Source organism: Mauremys mutica, chromosome 7, assembly GCF_020497125.1.
Source record: "Mauremys mutica isolate MM-2020 ecotype Southern chromosome 7, ASM2049712v1, whole genome shotgun sequence".
Classification (NCBI taxonomy): domain Eukaryota; kingdom Metazoa; phylum Chordata; order Testudines; family Geoemydidae; genus Mauremys; species Mauremys mutica.
The window spans coordinates 10,190,932-10,214,801 of NC_059078.1; the positions used below are offsets into that span (position 1 = coordinate 10,190,932).

General features: G+C 44.0%; 1 protein-coding gene across 11 annotated transcripts in view; it reads right to left on the minus strand.

The window, feature by feature from the left end:
* The window catches only part of FOXP1 (forkhead box P1), a 498,144-nt gene extending 474,785 nt beyond the window's left edge, over positions 1 to 23,359 (minus strand). For 6 of the 11 annotated variants that reach the window (XM_045023148.1, XM_045023147.1, XM_045023143.1 and 3 more), the window contains exons 1-3: positions 23,094 to 23,359; positions 21,608 to 21,708; positions 9,224 to 9,350 (exon numbers count right to left, since the gene is read on the minus strand). The gene's annotated coding sequence lies outside the window, so the exon portion shown is untranslated. Of the gene's footprint in view, positions 1 to 2,948; positions 3,016 to 9,223; positions 9,351 to 21,607; positions 21,709 to 23,093 lie in introns of all 11 variants that reach the window. The other 5 variants (XM_045023138.1, XM_045023137.1, XM_045023134.1 and 2 more) reach the window with 2 other exon arrangements.
* Positions 23,360 to 23,870: the final 511 nt, after the last annotated feature.

The window sequence follows — 23,870 nt, forward strand, 5'->3', positions numbered from 1 at the left end:
ACAGAAACAGAGGACATGGAGAGGGGAGGAAAAAACTGTCAGAGGAACGGAGAGATGCCAACGACTGTTCCAGGGCAGAGTGGCCAAGTGCCAATTCAGTGCAGAGAAAATGAAACTTAGGAGCCACTGCAACATCCTTGGTAACAAATCCCAGCTTGCACAATATTTTAAGCTGTACCTGTATCTGGCCGGATAATTACAGTGCATTCTCAACCACTCTAATTGAGTGTAAGCCTAATACTCTTGATTGTTTCTATGGGGAGGAGACCTGAGACCTTCCATAACTTGACCAAATTATCCTTTGGAAAATATAGATTGCCTAAAGCATGTGTACTCAGAAATGGTTTAAAATTCAGAACACCAAAGTATCTCAGCATTTTTAATTGTATGTACTGTATGCAAGACCATCATGCTCTTATCACTGTCACAGAAGTACTACATACTGTACAGTCATCTCCACAATTACCTTCCAGTAGATCTAGGAGAGCTATTGAAATAAGCTCCACCCACCCCATCGCCCACTCCACAAAAGTAACCTCAACACAACAGGTACAGGTTTGGTCCTGACAAAGACGACAACTAAGGAAAACATGTTTGTTCATAGCAAATGTGTTCCTTCCTATGATTATCAGATAGACTATAAGTGCATTCCTTTCCTCGCACTGCATGTAGACGTTTAACGAGCACACTCTGAGTACAGTACTGTACTCATAAAGTATATTTTAAAGGAATTAGTTATGACGGAGGCTTCCAGAGTGCCAATGGAGGACATTTCAAATCCCAGTGTATAATTTTATAAATGTTGTGCAATTTCAAGAGGGCTTTTTCTTTTTTTAAAACCAGTGTTATATTTATTTAAAACAAAGTGGGCATCTACCGTTGCCTCGAATTGTATATGCATTTAAACAGAGACTAGAAAATGCTTTCTATTTTGTGAACATCACAGATTCTGGACTCTTTGGTCCAGGTTTCTCCAATTTCTTTGCTGTAACGCAAGGATTCTGGTTACTGGGTGAGTGAATGTAAGATTTCCACTTGCCTCTTTATACTAAATAGATGCATTTCTCCCCACAGCATACCTCAAGCTCCTCTAAATGCACAGTATAAACACATTCAGAGCATACAATGCACAGCTGAGCTCATGAACTGCCCACGTGACGGTGAGGGCAGGTCACGCAACCTCTTTGGAGAGCACTTCATGGATTGACTAGTCACCAAACAGCACTTGAGAGCATCGTAAAACATCTCTCGCTAAGATCACCTCTACATTATGCCTCAGTAGGCCCAGAAGCACAAGTTCTACTGTCACTACTGAATGGATCACTGGTGTAACAGCACTCTAAGCTCCCCACCAAGAAATCACTACCCTGAAACACCACAAGTGTTTTATGGAAGTAACAGATACTACAGGGAACTATAAAAAGCAAAGATCCCCACTACTGGTTTATTTTCAATATGGAATAGAATCATCCAATCCACTTTCAGTTTTGCATTTACGTCTACAATGGCAAATATGCGATATCCAGAAATGAACAGCAAATGCAGACTCCATAACATTCCACTGTTAGATGTGGGAAATTACAAATCCTACAGCCAGATTCAGACAGAATATAAACATGTGCATCTCCACGAGCTGAAACTAGAATGAAATGTAGTGCCCTCCTTTTTATCTCAACTAGGATTTAAAAGGTGTGTTTTTGGCGGCGTTGGCTAGCACCTTCCAAAAATATCTAGTGTAGCCAAGACCATGTGTACTTTAAATGTGCTAAACTGAGACAAAGTTAAACTCAGGTTCCTTTGAAAAACCCAGCTTAAGTGACTTAAAGCTGAAATCTGATTCTAGTTCCCCTCTGTGCACATCACAAAACCACTATGTCCAAGGATATTGTGGGGCTTCATATCTTCCTCCGTGTCTTCTGCACTAAATTTGCAATGGCTTGAGGTGGGGGGAGTGTTGGGTTTTTATTTGTTTGAACATTCACTCCGAATGCAGCGTTGGGTAATGGGAAAGTCTATATGCTGGCTTATTGGCTCTTGAATAAACTCTCAAGAAGGTGTAGGAAAAAAAAAGTCTGAAAACAAATAAGGTTTTGTTCAAATGCATTTTTACAACAGCACAAGAACAAAAAGGCACTTTAAAAAAAAAAGTCAATTATAGGGCATCCCTAGTCGCTTGTGACCCCTCGAGGCCGGTGGGGAGCCCCAACCCCACAGGGGTGGCCAGCATCCAGGAGCCCGACCCCCCACACTCCTCCCCCTGGGCCGCAGCTGTGTGCTAACTGGGCCGCATGCGGGCCAAGGGTTGAGAACCGCAGGTCTAAAGGTAAACTGACTGTGACTCCATTATAAGACTATTGCAGTACTTTGGGAGTTCACATTTGGTACTGGGTGGGTGAAATCCAATTCTAGAACATACCACCAGTGTCGGGTGTCTGCCCTACTTTTGACAGTCTGCCCTGAGGTAGGCACTCACGGTCGTGAGCCGCTCCAGACAGTGTGACATCACCTAGGGACTAGATTTTCACCATCTAATTTACTCTACTTGTGAGCAACATAAAAACAGGTCACTAGAATACAAAGGCTAAAAAAGTTACTGAGTCACGGGGCAACCGCATCCGCTGGCTGATAGACTATGTTAAATTGATAGTAAAACAATACCTTTTGATTCATTTTAATATATATTTTCTATTCCTTGTTAACAGCTGACTGGTTTTCCAAGAGAAAGGGAAGCCTGAACAAATAAAACTCCTATTCAGCTTTACTTCGCATGAAAAGAAAAGCAAGGAAACATCAAGCTTATATACTATAGCTTTCCTGCACCACCTCACAAATGGTTTAGCTCTGTGCCAAGCTGCAGTATGACTTCACCACCTATAATCCCTATGACACGTGTGAATACCCACACTATGCCAGATTATCAGTAAAGTGATAACACTTGTTTACTGTACCTGCTTGGCACAATCTGACTGAGGTTCCCACAGGACTGCTAGAGTTTCACTTCCTGTTAACACGCACCTGCACCAATTTCAAAAGCAATAAAAGCATCAACCATATTTAAAGCTTTACTCAAAAACCCAGTATAAGCCTGAGCAAACCTAACACTATGTTAACGACCAGCCATACTATTCACTGAACACCTGGCATCTACAGCTAGTCCTCATACAGGGCCAAGCAGAGAGTGTTGTGCACAAATACCAGAGGGCAGCGCAGGAGAAATAATTCTCCGGTTTCAATCATGTTCTCAATATTTCCATCTTAGCTAATATTCTACAGACTGTTTCTTATACACAAAATACACACTGAATAAAAGTGAGTCAGATCCTTATATGGTATAAGAGTAACTTCCCTGAACTCAAGGGAGCCACATCCATTTACACCAACAGAGGATCTGGCCCTGTATTTCCATGCCAACTTCTCTTTTTATTTGAAAGTTAGACTAAGTAGTTAACAGGCTGCTCTATAGGTAAGTGTAACTGTATGTGCTTATCATCCAGCAAAGGTTTTGAAGACTGCAGCAATTAGATACAGTCAGCCCTTGTCAAGAAGAGCCAATCTTCAGACCAGCCAACCACTTGCCGTTAAGAGGAAAGTAGAATAAAAAAAATAATCTGCAAATGAAAACAACAAAAATCACACTGGATTTTGAGTCAATGCACACCAGTGACCTTAGTAACTGACAGAACTCTGTTAAGGAAACAATAAAAAGAGCCAGGCTTGCATTAGCTTTATAGCCCTGATACTATCAACAGGTATTGCTAAGGGCAGAAGTATACTGCAGCAGCAAGCACAAGAGAGAAGCTTTGGGAATACACCTCTACCCGGATATAACACGAATTCGGATATAACGCGGTAAAGCAGTGCTCGGAGGGGGGCGGGGCTGCGCGCTCCGGCAGATCAAAGCAACGTGGTTTCACCTAGATTTTTTGGCTCCTGAGGACAGCGTTATATCGGGGTAGAGGTGTACCTGTAAGGTTTGAAGGTGATGGGTCACGGACAATGAAAATTGGTCTTGCGTCCTTTACTGCCTCCTTGTGACGAGCACATAAGGCCTGAAAGTTTATTAGGGAACTCTTTAAAAACACTGCATGTTCTCTTTTCCTTAGAGCTGTCATTTAGGATTCCTAGAGGATCGCCAGGAGATAAAGGCTATGGTCATTACTCTTCCCTTTTCACCCAACCCACCTGCTCCTTGGCCCCAGGACACACAGCTCCAAGAGCCAGACGCACTTCCAACATTCCCTCCTCTCTCAAATACAGCTGTTCTTGAAGCCCTCCTCTGAGAAGGGAAGTTCACATTTGTGCTGGTTCCCTCTGGAAGTTTGCAAAAAGAAGACTCCAAAGGATCCCGCTAGCTCTCACCTCACCTCTCCTCTGAGCACCCAGCTGCAGGAACATACCACAAAGGTGCTCCTGCTAGACATAGCCTCTCCTCCACTCATGGAAACAGAGGGGATTACAGAGGTTGCAAACTGCTGAGTATTAAGGTCTTGGTTCTCTACAAAACTCAGAACACCATCTTCAAAGAGGAAAGTAACTGCAAGAAAATTAGAGAACTTTTCTCGCTGGATATAGATTATGAAACTCTTGGCATGCTATAGGCACTGTACGTACAGCCCATCTTAACACACTTCCTTCTGTGACTAACGTCTGCCCTCTTCTCCAATTGACTGACCATTAGGTCCACAGTTTAGCACAGCATGAGCCAGGCAGCGAGTAGCAAGGGTAGAAGATATAACATTGAGATTATCAAATGTACCGTGACTGTTTTAAAAATGGAGAGTTCTAAAAACTGAGCGTGAAATAATTTTGCTGAGGATCTAGGACACTCATCCAGGCCTGACAGGAGTGCTTCTCGTTACTCAGTTGTGCCAATTCCACCTACTGAATAGGTGGTTGGGTCACCCTTATCTTACGGGCATAACCTTTATCTTTCAGTGCACTCATGAGAAAGATTGTGTCAGGACACAGGACTGCAGGTCACTGGACTGATGTCACGGATTTTTAAATCCCATACAGGCAGTTTGTGGCACCTAGCTAAACACTGGTATGCTGGTAGTGCAATCTGTGCTCCAATTCCTGAAGCACTTGCTATCCTGAGTACTCCATTCCCCCATCCCCACTCAGTCTGTACCACTGCAGATTGCCTAACATAACTAACTCTTTGCGATAGGGCCTGCAGTCAAAATAGCAGAAAGAGCTCCCAGCACAGGCAGGTCCCCATAACCAGTGTAAGGTACCTGTAAAAAACAAACAACAAACTTTTCTCTTTAGTTGGTGAGTGGAAGTGGAAGGACTTTGACAGAGAGGAGGCATAGGTAGAAGGCAAGGTGTATTGGTTGGGGGGGGGGGGGAGAAACACAAGAAAAATCATCCTACCAGAAAATAAGTATTTGAATGTGGTTAGAACAAAGTATTTTCATAAAACTTCCAATACAAGATGACCCCAGGCTAAAATGCCCTCAGATGCATGCAACTCCTGCTGAAGTCATTTGGAATCTGGCCCATTATAGTTCGGTACTGAGTGGGTTGCATTTCATGAACTATGGACCAAATTCGGAAGTCCTTTTTTAAACTGAGCAATTGCCTTGAATCAGTGGAAGATCTGACTGAGTGAGGACTGAGTTAAGGCAGCAGGATTTGCTGCAATACCTGGGGCAGTTAGAGATGATGCAAAGATTGGCAAATTGGAAGGCACAATGAGTAAAGTGTATTGGACATCCAATTCTGGAAACCTGAGACCAGATTCTAGGTTTGGACATGAATATGGATAGCGGTGGTCGGAGTTGTCCACATCACAAAGACACCCATTTGGCGCAATTGGCAATCTGTCCTAGTGAGACACGGGGCTGGAATATCAAGGTTATTGCAGATCAGAACTGTGGTGTAGATAAGGAAAATTGAACAGAGGCTCCCACACTCCAACTGGCTCAAGCCAAAGCTATTCTCCTTCAAAGCACAAATTCACAAGAGAAAAAAAAGAAAGGATGAAGTCTTTAAGATCACACAATACTTTAGATAATGTTGAGACAGTTACATTGTGTTTCTCTATACAGTATTTGCTTTCTTAACAAAAATCAGTCTTTTTCCTAGTGTAAACTGCCTTGTATAAAGAGAGCCCTATCTTACTTGAACTGTGGTATGCTTATCTTGCTTGATCGCTTCATACAATTTGGATCTCTTACGCCATAATTTCTCTGTACCTCTAGCTGAATGAATGCCGCATCCAGTGCAGGATGCTATCATTCATCTGCTGATGATGATGCTTTACAGGCAGAAGAACAGAAGCAAGCATAATTTTCCCCTCCCACTTACATTATGACCGATGCACTGGTTTGGGGGAAGGGTCACCTGATGGGGCAACGTATATCTTCTATGATATGAAGTTTATTATAAAGAATGGAAGGGTCTGATTAGTATAAACTAAGAATCTCCTGTTTGGCTCGGGTTTCATATATTTAACTTTTTGTGTGGCTCAATCAAACTAGATGCTTAAATAAAAAACACAGCCCAGCCAAGTAGCTGCACAAAAATACCCACTATCTAGCAATCACAGACCGGTCAAGACAAACATTACTGGATGGCCAGAGCCAGTGGATTATGCTGAAACAAATGCATTTCATCTTTCCTTTTAAATTACAAAAGATCATCATTTTACTCAGCAATGACCCTTATTAAATTGGAAACTCTGTACATCAGAATTAAATATGTTCTATCTACTCAAATTGAAGTGTATTATTTATCACTAATATTTAATGACAAAAAACTGATAACTTTCACAGATTATACCACTGATTTCCTCTAGTCATGCATCATTGGTTCTGTTGGTCATTAGCATTATCACAGTGCATAAACTCTGGCTTATGCAGCAAGTTTGATAACAGAGCTAGAAGCCTGTATCTACTATTTTTCAGATTGTTCAGACTGACTAGTTTACGTGGGTGAGAGAGTGAGTCTATCTAATGGTATCTATTATACTCCCTAAAAACCCTAGTTAATAAATTTCTATTTCCAATAATTTGCTTATGCATGGCAAGAATTATAAGCAAATGTAAAGCAGTCCAAAAACAACTCAGGACCCCACTTAAACCGGCCAAGCACCTTTTTCTGGGAAGTGTGTATTCAAGCCAATCTCCAAAATAAATAGGATATCTAGTCTTCTCCAATTTGATTTTTAAATAGTAGAAATATGCTGAACTGTCTTAATATTTTTAAATTTACTTCACAGGTACTATATTGCATTTCAGCTTTTTTTTTTTTAAATTAAGCACTGTAAATACTGTTTTTACAGCAGGGAGAACAGAACAGATGTACAAGTGTGATGTAACAGGGCACAATTCAGACCAATGGAGGACTGAGTTACCCCTGCCCTGCAACCTTGGGTGCCTTAGAATCATAGATTATTAGGGTTGGAAGGGACCTCAGGAGATCATCTAGTCCAATCCCTAAAACCCTAAATGGCCCTCTCAAGGATTGAACTCACAACCCTGGGTTTAACTGGCCAATGCTCAAACCACTGAGCTATCCCTCCACTGCCCCCTAAATTTTTTTTTATTTTATTTTATTACAGAAAACTGTTTTTGTATCATAGAATCTCAGGGTTGGAAGGGACCTCAGGAGGTCATCTAGTCCAACCCCCTGCTCAAAGCAGGACCAAACCCAACTAAATCATCCCAGCCAGGGCTTTGTCAAGCCTGACCTTAAAAACCTCTAAGGAAGGAGATTCCACCACCTCCCTAGGTAACCCATTCCAGTTCTTCACCACCCTACTAGTGAAAAAGCTTTTCCTAATGTCCAACCTAAACCTCCCCCTCTGCAACTTGAGACCATTACTCCTTGTTCTGTCATCTTCTACCACTGAGAACAGTCTAGATCCATCCTCTTTGGAACCCCCTTTCAGGTAGTTGAAAGCAGCTATCAAATCCCCCCTCATTCTTCTCTTCTGCAGGCTAAACAATCCCAGTTCCCTCAGCCTCTCCTCATAAGTCCAGCCCCCTAATCATTTTTGTTGCCCTCCGCTGGACTCTCTCCAGTTTATCCACATCCTTCTTGTAGTGTGGGGCCCAAAACTGGACACAGTACTCCAAATGAGGCCTCACCAGTGCTGAGTAGAGGGGAACGATCACATCCCTCGATCTGCTGGAAATGCCCCTACTTATACAACCCAAAATGCCATTAGCCTTCTTGGCAACAAGGGCACACTGTCCAAATACAGTAGAATCATAGAATATTAGGTTTGGACAGGACCTCAGGAGGTCATCAAGTCCAAGCCCCTGCTCAAAGCAGGACCAATCCCCAGATAGATTTTTTTTTTATCCCCATCCCTAAATGGGGCTCTCAAGGATTGAACTCACAACCCTGGGTTTAGCAGGCAAATGCTCAAACCACTGAGCTATGACTTGCTCTAGTAGCTTCCACCTGGGCTGCTCACAAACAGCCATCCAGCATGCAAGCCACACCCTGAATGTCTATGTGTAACTGCAGCCTGCCAATTACACCCTGGCTCTCACTAGCCTTAGTTACACTGCAGGATGACCCCAACATACTCCTCATCCCAGATCTTCTGCCAAAAATGTCTGTCCTGTACTGCTCAGGCCTCTCCTGGACAGCAGAAATATTTTAAGTCTGTTATTCCTCTAAGAGAATAATATGCCATTTTATTACCTTAAATTAAGTTGAACTGTCTGGGTAACTAACTACAACTATCTTAGCTGCAAAGCAAACTTTCTCACCACATGCTCCAGCAGATTAGTGACCAAACTTTTCAGATCAGGATCATCCCGCCCCAGAGTTCAACGGCTGTTTGTCTTCTTTGGTGCAATACCAGAGACAGACAGGCAAAAAGAGGGAGTGTCTTGGGGTGTTTGCCCCTGCTTTTTAGTTCCAGTCCCCCTCTTGAAAAAACATATCCAGCTGAGAACCAGGAGACAAACAGTCTACACGGAAGGATGTTCCCTGCTGGTTTTTTCACCTCTGAGCTTTTTTCTTTCCCCTTCCTGCTCAATGACTTTGTTTACTGCTTAAATGCAAATTAAGCAGAGCACACATTCCATTGTTTAGGACAGACCCGTCTGCCAACTTCTGCTTGAGCAGGGTTTTGGAACATGTGTTAACAACATCATACAGGGGAATCTTATAACTTCACATTCAATGTTGCCACACATTTTATCAGGACAATGTTCACCACCAAATTATGAATTTTCAGATGATACCGTACAAGGCATACCTTGTTCAGAGATTATTACAATAGTGCGTAGGGTGTCAATACAGGGCTGGATTCCATCACAACAAGTTACAACACCAACTGAAGTGTACCGTTAGGATCTTGTTGAGATGCAGACATTCACCTGTTACTAAAATGAAGGATTTAAAAAACCAAAAATCAGTCCTGTGAAGGAAGATAACTGTTTTTTTACAACAGATGCTCAAACAAAAACAAAAAAACCCCCGCAGATGTATTACCTACAGTACAATTGTAAGTTATGTGACGGGGCAAGGCCAGATGGCTATAGTAAAGTAATGGGAGACAGATATATTAGCCACAGGCTAAACAAATCCCTGTTACCGGATAAGCAAATGGCAGCTGATCCAGGTCAATTAATACACCTGTGGCCAATTAAGATCTTTCCAGAAAGCAGGGAGGACAGCTAGGTTGATTGGGATGGGACACTAGTTAAAAGTCTCCCAGTTAGGCAGGTGACTGGGTGTGTGTCAGGAGCTGTAGGAGGAAGCTGTGCTATTGGAGAGACTAAGCAATACAAACCATATCAGGTACAAGGAAGGAGGCCCTGAGGTAAGGGTGAAGTCAATCTTGAGGAAGTCACGGCTGCTGTCGGGAAGTGGCCCAGGGAATTGTACGCATCCTGTTTCTAAAAAGTCAGCTACCATAGCTGATACTATTAGGGTCCCAGAGCTGGAGCCTGGAGTAGAGGCAGGCCTGGGAGACAGACTGTTCAAGGGCGGATAGCTTCTCCTCACCTCCCTTGCTGGCTTATGATGAAAATGGCTCAGTAGGCTCTGCCTCTAGAGACAGAAGGGCTATGTGGAGGGTCACAGTGAGCCTCTGAGGCTCGTGAAATCCACCAGGAAACATAGGACCCACAGAGACAAGGACAGAGCTTTGTCACAGTTACCTGTACTAACCATAACTGGGCTGCATGCTTTTAACACATTCTTTGTTCAAAGCATTCTGAATAGCAAGTCATGATTTGTTAGAAAATACATTTTACACATCTGAGTACACTGTCAATGTTAATGAACGGGAGTATAGTTTATGACTGACAAAGGAGATTTACCATGGACAATTTCAGAGAGCCTTATCCTGCCCTCATTTAAATCAATAGAGAGTTTTGCTTCAGTGGGAACAGGACTGATCTCTTGTCACAAATATACTGGTTTTAGAAAAATTAAAAATTATGTTAATATCTTAATGTTACAAAACTTACTGGGCCAAACCCACTGCTGGCATAATGCCAATGAAGTCAGAGTTCCAGTAGGAGACATACAGACCAAGTACGTCTTTATAATCTGTAGTTTGTACTTGCATCAAGCCTGTCGGCCAAATTCTGCTCTCACATAACTCAGAGTAGTGCAAGTGTTTTACATGGAGATCCTTTGGGCTTATGCCATTATAACTGGGGAAAGAATCCAACCCTGTCTCTGTATATCCCATGCACTGAAATGCACTTACTTATGAAGTTCACCCACTCTGACCCACTGACAGAGAGTTTGCATTACATTGTCTTAAGGTAAAAGAAAAGAAGCCCTCTCTTTTGGAAGAAGCGTAGTTATGGAAGAGAACGTACCAATACTAATAACTGCTGCTACTACATTATGTGATTTAGCTGGCTCAAGGTGAACTCAAGCTTGTGTCAAATTTCAGTACCACTGTCCAGGGTACAGTAACTCCCCACTTAACCTCCTCTCACTTAACGTTGTTTCAATCTTATGTCCCTGCTCAATTACAGAACATGCTCCATTTAAAGTTGTGCAACGCTTCGCTATAACGTCATTTGGCAGCTTGCTTTGTCCACAGCTGGACAGCCCCCCGTAGGCTCCCCTACACGCCCCCCTCCTCCCCACCAGCACCTCCCACCCACCGCCAGACCCCACGGATCAGCACCTTCCACCTCCTCCTCCCGCCTCCTTCACGTGGCAATCAGCTGGCTTGTGGCATTCAGGAAGGGGGAGGAGTGAGGACTCGGCGTGCAGGCTCCCCCTCCCTCCCGAATGACACAAGCCTGCTGATTGCCATGGGCAGGAGGCAGGAGAGGAGGAGCTTGCGTGCCAAGTCCTTACTCCTCGCCCCTCCCTCCTGAACACTGTGAGCCAGCTGATTGCCGCGGGCAGGAGGAGCGAGAACATGGCGTGCGGCGTAAAGGGGGGGAGGGAAAAGAGGCGAGTTAAGGGTGGGGGCTTGGGGGAAGGGGTGGCATGGGCAGGCAAAGGGTTGAGCCCCCCCGCCCCTGGTGCTTGCATAGTAGGGGAAGCTACCGCTGTGCAACGTGCTCCTGCTAGCCCAGTAGTCTCCAAACTTAAACTGCACACCCCTATCATCAATAAAAAAAATTTGAGCACGCACCCCCAATACATGTATATTTATGTATAAATTCTATACATGTACTACTGTACTATTATGTACATTATAAAACATACAAAGAATAGAAGTTAAAGGATGAGAGATGAAAAACCATTTTTAAAATTTTTATTGTATTTTACTTATTAAAGGTACAAAAAAAAACCTTTTTGCTCTCACAGTGTGATTGAACATGCTTCATGATGTCTGAAAATCTTGGTTTAACCCTTTGTGATACAGCGATTCGAAGGTCTGGATTAGGGACAGGGTGCGGGAAGGGGCTCAGGGTGGGTGTGTGGGGTCTAGGCGGGAGTTAGGGTGCAGGAGGGCACTCAGGGTGGGGGTGCGGGAGGAGGCTCAGGGCTGGGGCAGGCAGGAGGTGCAGAGCACTTACCTGGGGCAGCTCCTGTTTGATGCAAGGGGTGTGCGGTGGCTCTGCGCAGCGCAGCACCGCCCCCATGGCCGCAATTCTGGGACCTGCTCCTGCCCACCCCGCTTCTCTCCGGCCGGCTCTGAAGGGGAAAGCGCCGCTTCCCTCTCCGGCCGCCCCTGCTCCTCCACAGGCCGGAGGACTCAGGGCCGTATTCCGAAAGGGGCTTTAGAGCTGCAGGCCAAGGCCCTGGGACCCCCTTAGCCCAGGGCCCTGCAGCCCCTAAAGCCCATGCGTTCCAGGTGGCCCAGCCTGCGGGGGGCAGGTGGCGGGTCAGCTTCCCCGCTCGCTCGCTCCCTACCTCCTCCAGCCGCCCTTCCCCCCTCCGGCGGCAGCGCTCCACCTGCCGCGCCCCCCCGATGGATCAGCTTGCAGACACCCCACTTTGGAGACCTCTGTCCGAGCCTACAGCACGTTCAGCCTCCTTGCCTGCCTCATTGTCTCCAGTACCAGTGGGCGCCTGCCTGTGTGGGGTAAGGCAGGGGCACCTCCAAACTCTGTACTGTACGGCAAACAAAATTTCCCTGGAACCGAACCCTCCCCGCCCCCCATTTACATTCATTCTTGCGGGGAAATTGCATTCACTTAACTGTTTCACTTAAAGTTGCATTTTTCAAGAACATAACTATAACGTTAAGTGAGGAGTTACTGTATTAGAAACAGTTGCCATTATAAAAGAAACAACAGCAATTTGACAAACTAGTGCCACACCCTGCACTCTGTACAGGGGTAACAGATCTCCCAGAGGACCCAATCCAGAGTAGAGGACATGTACAGGGTTACAAAGTACAGTACACAAGCATAAATGCTCCCAACCACTGTGCCTCCTGAACATGCAGCTTGCTTGGAGCCGGTCGAGTTACAAAAAAATAAAACAGAAGTTTTGATATGCAAATGTAGTGAATATTTTCCACTATTTTCCCCACCCACCAGTTTGGTCTTGACAAGTGATTCACCAACTTAGTAAGCTTACTGGCCGTGCCAATGCCACACATCTGTTCCACCCCTACCTAGCTCTAGCCTAAATCACTGTAGAAACAGCTATTGTGTGAGTATTACTCTACAGTCCACATGGGACCCAGCGTCTCTCTGCACAGCTCTCTCTCATCAACCACAGCATGTAAGCTGCTTTTAAGAGGACTTCCGCACCAGAGGAAGGGTAGGATTTAGACTACTGACTTCAGTGGAACTTCTCTGTAAGTACAGAGTGGTAGAATTGAGTCCTTAAAAAAAAAAAAAAAAAAAAAGAGTTGATTCTACAGCTAAAAAATTCATCTAACGTTCAAAGAAGACAGAGTTCATGACTCACTATCAACCAACTTATTGTAACAAAGAAGCCATTATTTAAAAAAAAAAAAAAAGTGAAAATTAAGATTTTCAATTTATTAATCCTAAACACAGCACTCTGAAAATAAGGTCTGCAACACCACAGCTGACAAAAGCCAGAAAAATCTCTTAATTGCAGATTGTATTTTCTATTAGAATATCATATTTTAAATCTTCAAAAAAAAGTTATTACTATGCCAGCAACATAGTAATAAATAATTTTGAAGGCCTTCTCGCTTGCCTACCTAGAGTATGTCTACACGCTGTCCCATGCCAGCTGACTCGGGCTTGCTATGCTTAGGCTAAGGAGCTTTTTAATGGTGGTGAAGACATTCAGGCTCAGACTGGACCCTGCCAGAGGGGAGGAGGCCCAGAGCTCAGGCCCGAGCCTGAACATCTTCACCGCAATTAAACAGCCCCTTCACCTGAACCTCAGTCAGTTACACATGCCAGCCATGGGGTTTTAAATTGCAGCATAGACATATCCTTAGTTACCTTTGATAGTAAAGTAAGTGGTAAACTTCCTAATGACAGTATTTAATTAATAAGATGCTTTTTAAAAAAAATTTCTGTCGCAGCTTCCTAAAGATAGATCAGTTAATTACTTAATTCTTAATGAAATGATTAACGTTCTTTCAACAAAGAAGGCAGAAATTTAATATTACACTGCAAGTTTCATTGAAAAAGCAGTGACATGAACACTGCTCCTCCTCTGCTCTGCTGCCTCCCCTCCCTTCATCAGTTCTAGTTTCCATTTTACGCAGCCTCGTAATTAGAACGGCGCTCGAACAGCTTGACGAATATCTGCATCACTGTCTTCTTGTTGTTGTGAAATCGAGTGCTACATTCCAGACATGCACAGCCTTGAGATCTAAAACAAAGAGGTTACCCAGCACTATGGGTCAGCTTGAATCTTGCCTCAGATCTGAATGATTAAATTGTGATGCCTTTAAAAATAAATTTAAAACTACACTGAACTTGCATAGAAATGAGGCATGTATTTTAAAAGATTGTGAGGGAAGGGTGTTTTGGGCTCGGGATGGAATTTTCAAAAGCTTCTACGAAGAGATTGGTGTCTAACTCTTTTAGGATACCCCTAACACCGCAATTGAAAGCCTACAGCTGGCCCAGGCCAGTGACTTCATCTAAGGGGCTGTGTAACTGTGAGATGGAAGGGTCCCAGAGCTCAGGCTGTCGCCCAAGCCTGAACTTCTACACTGTAGCCCATGTCAGCTGGCACGGGCCAGCTGCAGATGTCTAGTTGCTGTGTAGATATACCCTCCGAAACTGTTGAAAACTGCACCTTTTCAACTAGATAACATGAAGCCCTCCCCCCCCCCCAAACACTTATTGCACTGGAAAGTAGGTCTGGTTTGGTTTTGTTGAGAGGGAAGGGGATGCTGAAAAGGTTGATTTTCATAATTATCTGAAGGTCTGACCATGTAAACAAACCACTTCACCATTTTATCTTCCTTTATTGCAATCTTTTTAACAGAGACATGACATTCTACTTACTTTCACATGCACTCTATTTCGTTCTTAAAAACACTTTGCCATCGTTGGCTCTGCTATCTAAAGCAGTAATAATGCAAGTCCAATCGCTTGGGAAGTATGACTACTTTAGTTTACTGATGTGTTAATATGCTTAATCTACTAATTAATGAATAAACAGCTTGCATTACCAACCCGGGGGAGGGATACCGAGAAGAAAAGTAGAGAGCCCAAGGAAAAAGACACTTGACCCTAATTGCTAGCAACAACATGACAAAACTAATTGGGAAGCACAGCTCAAACCAAGACACAACATGAAAGGAAATGTCTGGATTCTAGAGGTGAAACTAACCAAGTATGTTAGTGGCTCCAAATCAACTTGCCCAACTATGCCACCTTTTGTTTGACTTTCTGTTTTAGCAGCAGAGAAGCCGATGCCACCTGAGCATGGACTATCCCCTCAACCCACTGCCCAAACAAGCGTGTTTGCCAAAAGAAGCATTCACGCCTTACCCATCACACACCACGTCCATGAGTTAGGATATGAGCCAGCCCACATGAAGTTCCAGAGTTTCTGAACAGACTATTCTATTCTAGTCCACATTTCTTTCCCCTCCCTCTTCATAGGTCTTAATCCTCCCTCCCATGACTCAGCTGCCAAGATCAAAGCACTTGCTCTGAGCCTGGGAGAGCAAGCAGTCTGCTGCTCAGACTTCCCTACCAATCTTACCAGTCACCAAGTCATGAGAAAGCAAGACTCATGCTGCATCCTCCCTATAGGGAGGATAGCATTACCTTGACAACACTTACAGCCCCACAAAGCCTTAAGGAGTGCCGGAGTTTCACCCAAACTCAGCTGTCCCAAATGCTAGCACAGAGCACAGTACACAGGCATGATTCTCCTTTTGTTTACACCGGCACAGCATGAACTTCAGTGGAATTACTCCCGATTTACAAGAATGAGAGGGGACAATCAGGCGTGTGTATATAAATACACACAACACAAAATGGTTTCACATATTTTGTAAGAAACATTTTTCTATCTGAAAAATCAATTAAAATCGACAATATTAGTAACAGCATTTACTGCAGTGCTGTGCTCTGGGCCATTTCAATCCTCAAAGACAGAAGAAAGTAGACTTAAAAATTATGCATCCATCACCATCACACCTTGAGCACTAGGAAATATTATTCCATCGCCTAAGATGTCTGTTTTAACAGAGTTTACATTTGAATTAACAGGCTAACTTATTGAGGAAATAGGCACTTGTAATAAAAAACATAATGAGACGTACTGTAGGGAAAGACTGATTAACAGTAAACAATGCACTTGATCATTTGAATAAAGCTTTCTATTTACTCATACTATTTTCTGAGACCATTCCCATCGTACAGGTGAATGGGAAAGGCCTACAATTAGTTTTCCAAAGAGCATTCCCAGAAATATTGTAACACACCAGACATAAGTAAATATTTCATGATATGGCTTCCATTTCAGTAGATCTGTCAAGTTATTTACAGGGCTTGACAGTACTTCTATATTTAATTAAATTTTCACACTCATACTTTAATGTAATTTAAATAGATTATTAGTTGTCAGAATATAGAATAAATTTTGTTTACGATTTAGTTACTTTAAGTACTTACATTGAGGAAACTCATTTAACCCCATGACTGAGTAGCATTAAGTGTTGAGATGAGACTTCTAAAGAGCTTCTCTTGCCCTTTGCACTCTTGCAATAATCTTAAATTACTACAACTTAATTGCAATTTCAAGGCACTAAAATCGAGATTTTTTTTTTTTGAATAGCATAAGGAGGGTCGGGGGGGGGGGGGAAAGGGGGAGAAATCACTTAGTCCTACTCAGGTAGGAAGTTCTTTCTGAACAGAAACTGGTTTCGTTCAGTCTTTTCTGCATTCTCAGTTGTTTATGGAACATTATCTTCATCTTCAGAACAGGACTGAATAAATAACTATCCAGCTTACTCACACAAACACCCTGTCATACACAATACTGTGCACTTCAGGTATATAGGAGTGGTGCCAGGAGACTAGAAAGACAAAACCCTAGAGTACACTTGTAGAGAAGTCTGCAAGCTAATTTTTTCTGTGATTAGGTAGGTTTAAGAAAAAAAAAAGAGTAAGAAACAGAGGATGTTAAAGTACTCAAGACATTCCAATCAATATGTGTCTGATCTGAAAATGAAGCAGCCCCTTAAAATCTTTGAACACCAAAAAATCTGAATTAATAAAAATAATGAAACTATATAAAGTTTGTATAATTAAGTCTTTCCTGATTACTGTATTGTTTATTCCATCCTACTTCCTCCATAAAAAATACCCAGTGACATCATCTTCTTACCTATTGTAGCTGCAATTACCAACACAGTAATAGCTATGGGAATCAAGCTATATAGTAGTTTATGAGATCAGTAGACTGTGAGCAAGTGCTTTAGTTAGGGCAAAAGAAAACAATTCTACAGACAGCCAATCTTGTTTAATTTCCTTCCGCAGTAAGACACATGAAAAGCATTCAGCTAACAAAACAATTCAAATCATCATTTAATTTCACTATGGCCAGGATCCAAATAAGTTCTTCAGCATGTGTATAACTTTAAGCATGTGAAGTCAATAGGACCACTAGTGCTTAAGTTAAGCACAAGCTTGAGGTTGAGTGCTTTGCTGGGTCAGGGTCTATGAGAATAACTGCCTTTACTGCAAATATGCTGTAAGAGTCCAATGCAAAATGTCTACAAATTTGACCCACTCATTTAATGAGTGTCTTTGACTACTCATTTAATAAGTATTGTGACACATGTGGGAGATAGCAAGTTATTCATCTGAGACACTTGCAGTGCCTAGTCATAAATGGAATGAGCCGCAGTACATACAGAGTGCAAGCCAAAATTGTAGTTTTTCCATTTTATTTTTTATTTTTTTTGTTATTACCTTAATACTGAAACCAGTCATTATTTCCTTCAGGTTTTTTAAAAACTTTTTCCCCCAAAAAGAAACTCTCTCTTATGGAAGTGATTATGAGAAAGACAGTAAAGAATCTTTTGGGGAGTGGTTCTGATCTTTTCTTAAATGCACCTATATATTTAAATATTGACAATGTACAAAATATGTATTCACCCATTAGCTCAGTTGCTTCTGTAAGTGCCCAGTCCTGCTCCCACTGAAGTCTGATCAAAGTTTTGCTATTGGATTTTTACTTCTGTGCAAACTCGATAGGCCCTTACGTGAAACTACAGTGCAACACGCATTTAGAAAGGTAAGAAAAGGCCTAAACAAATGTAGTTCCTGTTCAAAGGAAACAAACTACCTGTGCAAATCTAGCTGCAGTTTTCTCCAAGCCTTTCTCAGCTGCATAAAACATTTCAACTCAGTCCCTTGAAGTTGCAATTAAACTGTAGTAATTTAAGATTATCATAAGAGCAAAGGGCAGGAGAAGCTCTTCCTGAGACCTCTCACCACTTAATGCTACTCAGTCTTGGGGTTAAATGAGCTTCTTTAGTATAAGTACCTTAAACCAACTGAATCGTAAACAAAATTTATACTATTTTCTGACAGCATATGATCTATTTAAATTTTATTAAACCATCTCTGAGAAAATGTAGAAAGACAAAAGCACCATCACAAAGTATAAATAACTGGACAGACTTGCTGAAATAACCGTATTATAAATACAAATTTTATATGAGTGCACATTTTACAATTTTACATGTAACACACACCAGAAAAATATTTCACGAAGAAACTGTCATCCAATTCAAACGATCAATATAAATGGCCACAAGCCATAAGAATATTAAATACTTAACTGTATTCCATGAAAAAGCTTGCTGTTTACTACTAACCTTTCCCTTAATTTTTACAGTATCATGAAACAAAATGGATTTGAGAGGCTTACATGTTTATGGTATTCTCATAATAATGATGTTAGTGCAAATTTAAGCTCTGTTAAACAGCAATCTTCCCTAATAAAACAGCATTGCGCCACATTTGCAACAAAACAGTGTTCAATGTACAATTCTTAACTTTTTTTCCTTCTCTTACCAGTGTAAAAACCAGCTTGGTTACTATTACAATTCCTGGTGGAACTGATTTAAGGAGAAAATGTTTATAGCTGTTAAAAACATGACATATTACCCAAAATGGCTTAATAGCATACATGTGTATGTTTAACATGCATACTTTAATTAGACAATAAAAAGTATATGCTATAAAAAACTACTGGCTTTGCAATAAGTTGTGCAGCATGGTGATGAAATGTTGGCTTATAAAAAAAAGTATAAAGTGCTTATTATGTGTCTATTCTCCTAATTAAAGAAATACTTAAATGATACAGGTTTTTTTCAAATCATGCAATACATGTTTACTTGTTGTTTCCTGTATACATTAACATAGCAACTTTTTACTTAAGAATTTGAAAGTCTCTATTTCCATTGTTTTAGGATATTTTACAGTAAGAAACTAGGTGGTGAATAACATTTGCAGAGTTAACACTGAAGTGTTTGAAGATGAGTACAGAATCCTACAAAAGGTTTAAAGGAATATAAATATCTAATTTGATTAGTTGATACTTCAGTTATGTTTTACTTTGAGAAAATTATTATACGCTATGCTGACATTTGGTACTACTTTCTTTAAACAAAAGTATAGTAATTAAGTTTATATAAAGTAGACTCAAAGGGACATGACAAAAACATTTTTGTAAAAATCAGGACATGGCCAAAACATGAAATCTCATTGTTTGATACTATAGTTAGAAAACTACCTTTTTGTTTTCTAAATTCAAAGAACCAAGTGAAACTAAAAATAAGGCAAAAAACAACAAAATTGTTCTAGCCCACATCAGAATAACACCTTCACACAGACACTTAGCTTCCTGACAATTCAGAAATTCTAAAATTTCAGAGGTAAACTTCATAAAGCTTTTATTTTTTGCTAACATGATGTTAGTGAACTTCTCTGCAATTCTAGGTAGCATAAATAAAATAGAACTGTAAATCAACTTAAAACTGAATACAACACAATCCCAAAGACTGATGAATTAACTTGTTCTGCAAGACAGAATCTGAAGAGGTAGGGAAAAAAAAACTGAATTGAAATACTATAAATATTTTTTTCTCAAAGTTATCTTTTGGTTTCACAACAAAGATCAGCATTTGTAATGGTCCATTTCTGGATAAGTGAACATATAACCTTGCTGCCTGATCGAATAGTCCAGAGCTTTCAGTGAGGCAGCTCCTGACAACAGCCCAGCAGCAGATTTGTTTGATCTCTACTGCCTTCCTTAATCTGGGTTGTCAAGGTTCACTTGTTGGAGGCTGTTTACTTTACTTTTTTCAAAAAAGCGATTTTTTTTTCTCCTCTCTCTCACATACAATGACTAATCCAAAGACTAAGGGGAAAGAATGCAGCCAATGCAAGATGTTAAAGCTACACTACCTTTTTGCAATGAGATTTTAGCCGACACCTTTTGAATGGTGACTAGTGGAGATTCCTCCCCCCACCCATCACCCCCATTTCATTCTATATAATTGTGCAATAGTTCAAAAAAATTTTGGGGCAGGGAGGGGGATTTAGAACAGAGAACTTGAAACCAAAAGTCCAAGTTTCCCCTCCATCCCTTGAATCCCCCAATCTGGTTTCTAAGATGCATAGTATACTTGCTCCTTGAGATCCACTTTGTTATTGTAGAACTCAAAACATTTGAAAACCTCTCATGCTTAACACGGAAGAAGAACACAGGATTTGCCTTCTCAATCAGACAAATTGTAAAATACTATTAAGTATTTCAAACATCTATTTCTGTCCTCCAATAAAAATTAAACCAAAGACAACTACTACCTTAAGGAGTATGAGAAGTACATTTCTTGAAAGACATACTTACAAGTAACTATCTGCCTAGTTAAGAGAATGTAATTAGTTATACTGATGTTTTTATAAGTCAGATAACCAAAGCAAATTCATAAGAACAGAAAAAGCTAAATTTAAAGCAAGTGTCATTTGCAGATTTTTTTAAAAATAGGTATAATTATTCAATACTCAAGGATTCAGAATCATCTACTGTACAGACACACTGTGCAAATACTGTACACATTACTCATTCACAGAACAGTTACTAAAAGTGAAACCCTGAACTTCTGATAGGATAGGAGATCAAGCCAGAACTCTCTATAGAAGTAGAATTCAGAAGCACTTGTAGCCGTTAAATGAAATGCTTGGTGGGAGCATTATGTCTGAAGAGTTGACACTGACAGTCATATTGTTTTTAAAAAGTGCCATTTTAGGAGGTTTTTTGGTTCACTAAAAGAAATATTGTAAGACCAATGCCTAGAATGAAGGCAGGCTAAAACCGATACACTTTGTAATCAACCCAGCAATGGTATTTAAATACAATGAGCTGGAAATAATTAATAGTTATAAAGTGGGATGGGGGAGGGAAAGAAGCAGGTCACTGTATTTTATAGCAGCACTTACACGGTTAGCTAAATTCTGATCCCTGTTTTCTTGGTTTAAAAAAAAAAAAAAAAAGAAGACGACCACTCCATGTTTAATACATCCTGCAGCATGTACTCTCCCCCTTCGGTTTCACTGACCTGAAATAAACGTTTCAGCCTGTAGCTTTTGTAAGCTGATCTGTACCCTTTAGGATAGATGTTCCCCTGGTTTCTCTTTATTTGGGAGTTTGCTTTTGGAGTGGGGAAGTGTGTGTGGGGAGGGGGGGTGTCCTTGATATCCTTATATGTAAAAGCCTCCGCCGATTTCCCTATACTTACCGAGAGATAGCAGTGAGAAAGGCTCTGAGTGAATGATCGCCAGTACACAGCTCCTCAGCAAAGGCTGCTGCTGCTGCTCCGGCAGGCAAAACTTTTGGGCTCTACGGTCGAGAAGAAACCAGGGGTTCTTTCAACAAGTCTCCAGAAGGCAGGTTTGGTAAGGGGGAGGAGGGGGGGGGGAGAAAATGTGCGGTGTTTAAGGGGAGGGGAGGAAAGAAGAGGAGCCTTGAAACACTTGCAAGAAACGGGATCAGGAAATAGATCTAAGGACTTGGTGGTAGTAACGGGATCTGAAAACCTCCCCTCATCGCCATTCAGCGGGGAGCTGCGCTTGCGGGGTTGCACCAGGGGGGCAAGTGGCAGGGTTGGGTCTGGAGTTGCAAATGTTTATTCGAACACTTCCTCTCAGCAGAGAGAGAGGGGGGGGGGAGCAGGCGCCGCAGGCTGGGGGCGATGCGCGGGGCTGGGCGCTGGGGGTGTGTGTGTGTTACACCGGCGGGGGCGCCCGGGAACTCCGGCGCAGAGTCACCTGGGCTGAGTGCTCGGGACGCGACAACAGGTGGGACTGGATGTGGAGGGGCGGGAGGCAGGACTTGCTCAGGCAGTGGCAGCAGCAGCAGCAGGGGAGGGAGATCACGGGCCCCGCCGCGCTGGGGGGCGGGGGGGAAAGAGGGCAGCCGCTGGCCGCAACTTCTCCGCACGCTGCCTGCAACTGCGCCGCGTGGGCGCCCGCAACTCCCGCGGGGCAGGGATCGCGCCCGCCGCCTTGCGGCAGCCGCGGCTCCCGGGAGAGCGCCGAGCCCGATCCTGGGGACGCCCCGCGGCGCGACCAGCCCCCGGCGTGCGCGTGGGCCGGGCTCGGGGCGTGGAACTGAGCGGGACCTTCCCTCCCCCCCCCCCACGTCTGGAGGGTCCCCAGGGGAGCCCGCGCGCGCCTCGCGAACTCCTCCCCGGGGCGCCACTCCGCGGGGGCGCACCGCGGCGTGACACCGGCGCGAGCGGCAGGCGAGCCCGGCCCCTGCGTGCGCGGAGGGGCGTGTGCGCCCAGGGCCCGTGCGCTGAAGTTCACGGGGAGGGGGGGAGAAGATGGATAAAAAGTTTCCAAAGTGCGAGCAGAAGGCGGGGGGGTTGGTTTCTCCCCCGCCCGCTCCCTCCAGCGCCAGGGGAACGGCGTGTCCTCCCCACCCCCCGGCAGCAGCAGCTCCCCGTCCCGGCTCCCCCAGCGGGGCGCTGCGCTGCGCTGGGGGGGCTGCTCCGGCGGCAGCGGCCAGCCCCAGAGGTGAAGGAGCCGCCGCCTCTCCCATTGCATCGGCTCTGATTTATGCAAACAGCCCGGCGGCCGGCGCGCATCCCCCGCCAGCAGGCAGGGGGAGGGGGGCACGTGGAGGCTGGGGAGGGGAGGGTGCGTGGGGGGGGGGAGAGAAAAGTGAAACAAACAAGAAGGCGCCTGAAAAGTGGAGGGGAAAAGCCGAAAAGCCAAACTCACCCGCTGGAGACGGCCTGCCGGTGCCCACTACGGGCTCCCCCCAGCGCGGGTGAGTCTGCCCGCCCGTCCCTCCCTGTACTCTAGCCGGGCAAGCCCCATGCGCCGAGCCCGGGCAGCAGGCACAGCGTGCAACAGCCGCACCATAAATAACAATAGAGCCCTCCGCTCGGGACTAGCTTCCAGGGGAGCCCGGCCGGGCCAGCCCCGCGCCCGGCTCCCGGCCCCCGCCGCTCCCGGCCCGGCTCCAGGCGCCTTGCGCGGCCACTCCGGAGTTTGCCGGCAGGGAGGAAGAAGGAGGCAAAGCTGCGGGAGGGGGGAGAGAAATAACACCCCCGCGGAGGGAGATGTTGTTATTTTTTGCTGTTATGAGTCTCTGACGTCACATCCACCTGCTGGGTAAACAACCAGGCTCGGTGCAAAGAAACACACACACAGAGACACACACACACCCCCCGAGCTCGCAGCTGCACAAGCGGGAGCGCAGCCCGGGGGGCGCAGCCCAGCCCGGAGCCAGAAGCGGGGCGCCGGGGCAGCAGCCGAGCAAAGGGGGGGACGGGGACGCAGCCGAGCCGGGGCCAGTGGGGGAGGCTGCGGGGAGAGCCAGCGGGGCGAGCACACGCTTGGTCCCGGCCAGAGCGGGGGGGAGAGGGGGGATCCGGAGCGAGCGCCCGGCAGACAGTGCGAGGGTTCGGGAGGCAGCGCCGAAGCCGGAGGCGGCTGCTGCTCCCCTCTCGGTGTTTTCCGCCCTCGAGCCGCTGCAAGCCGGCGAGTTCGGGA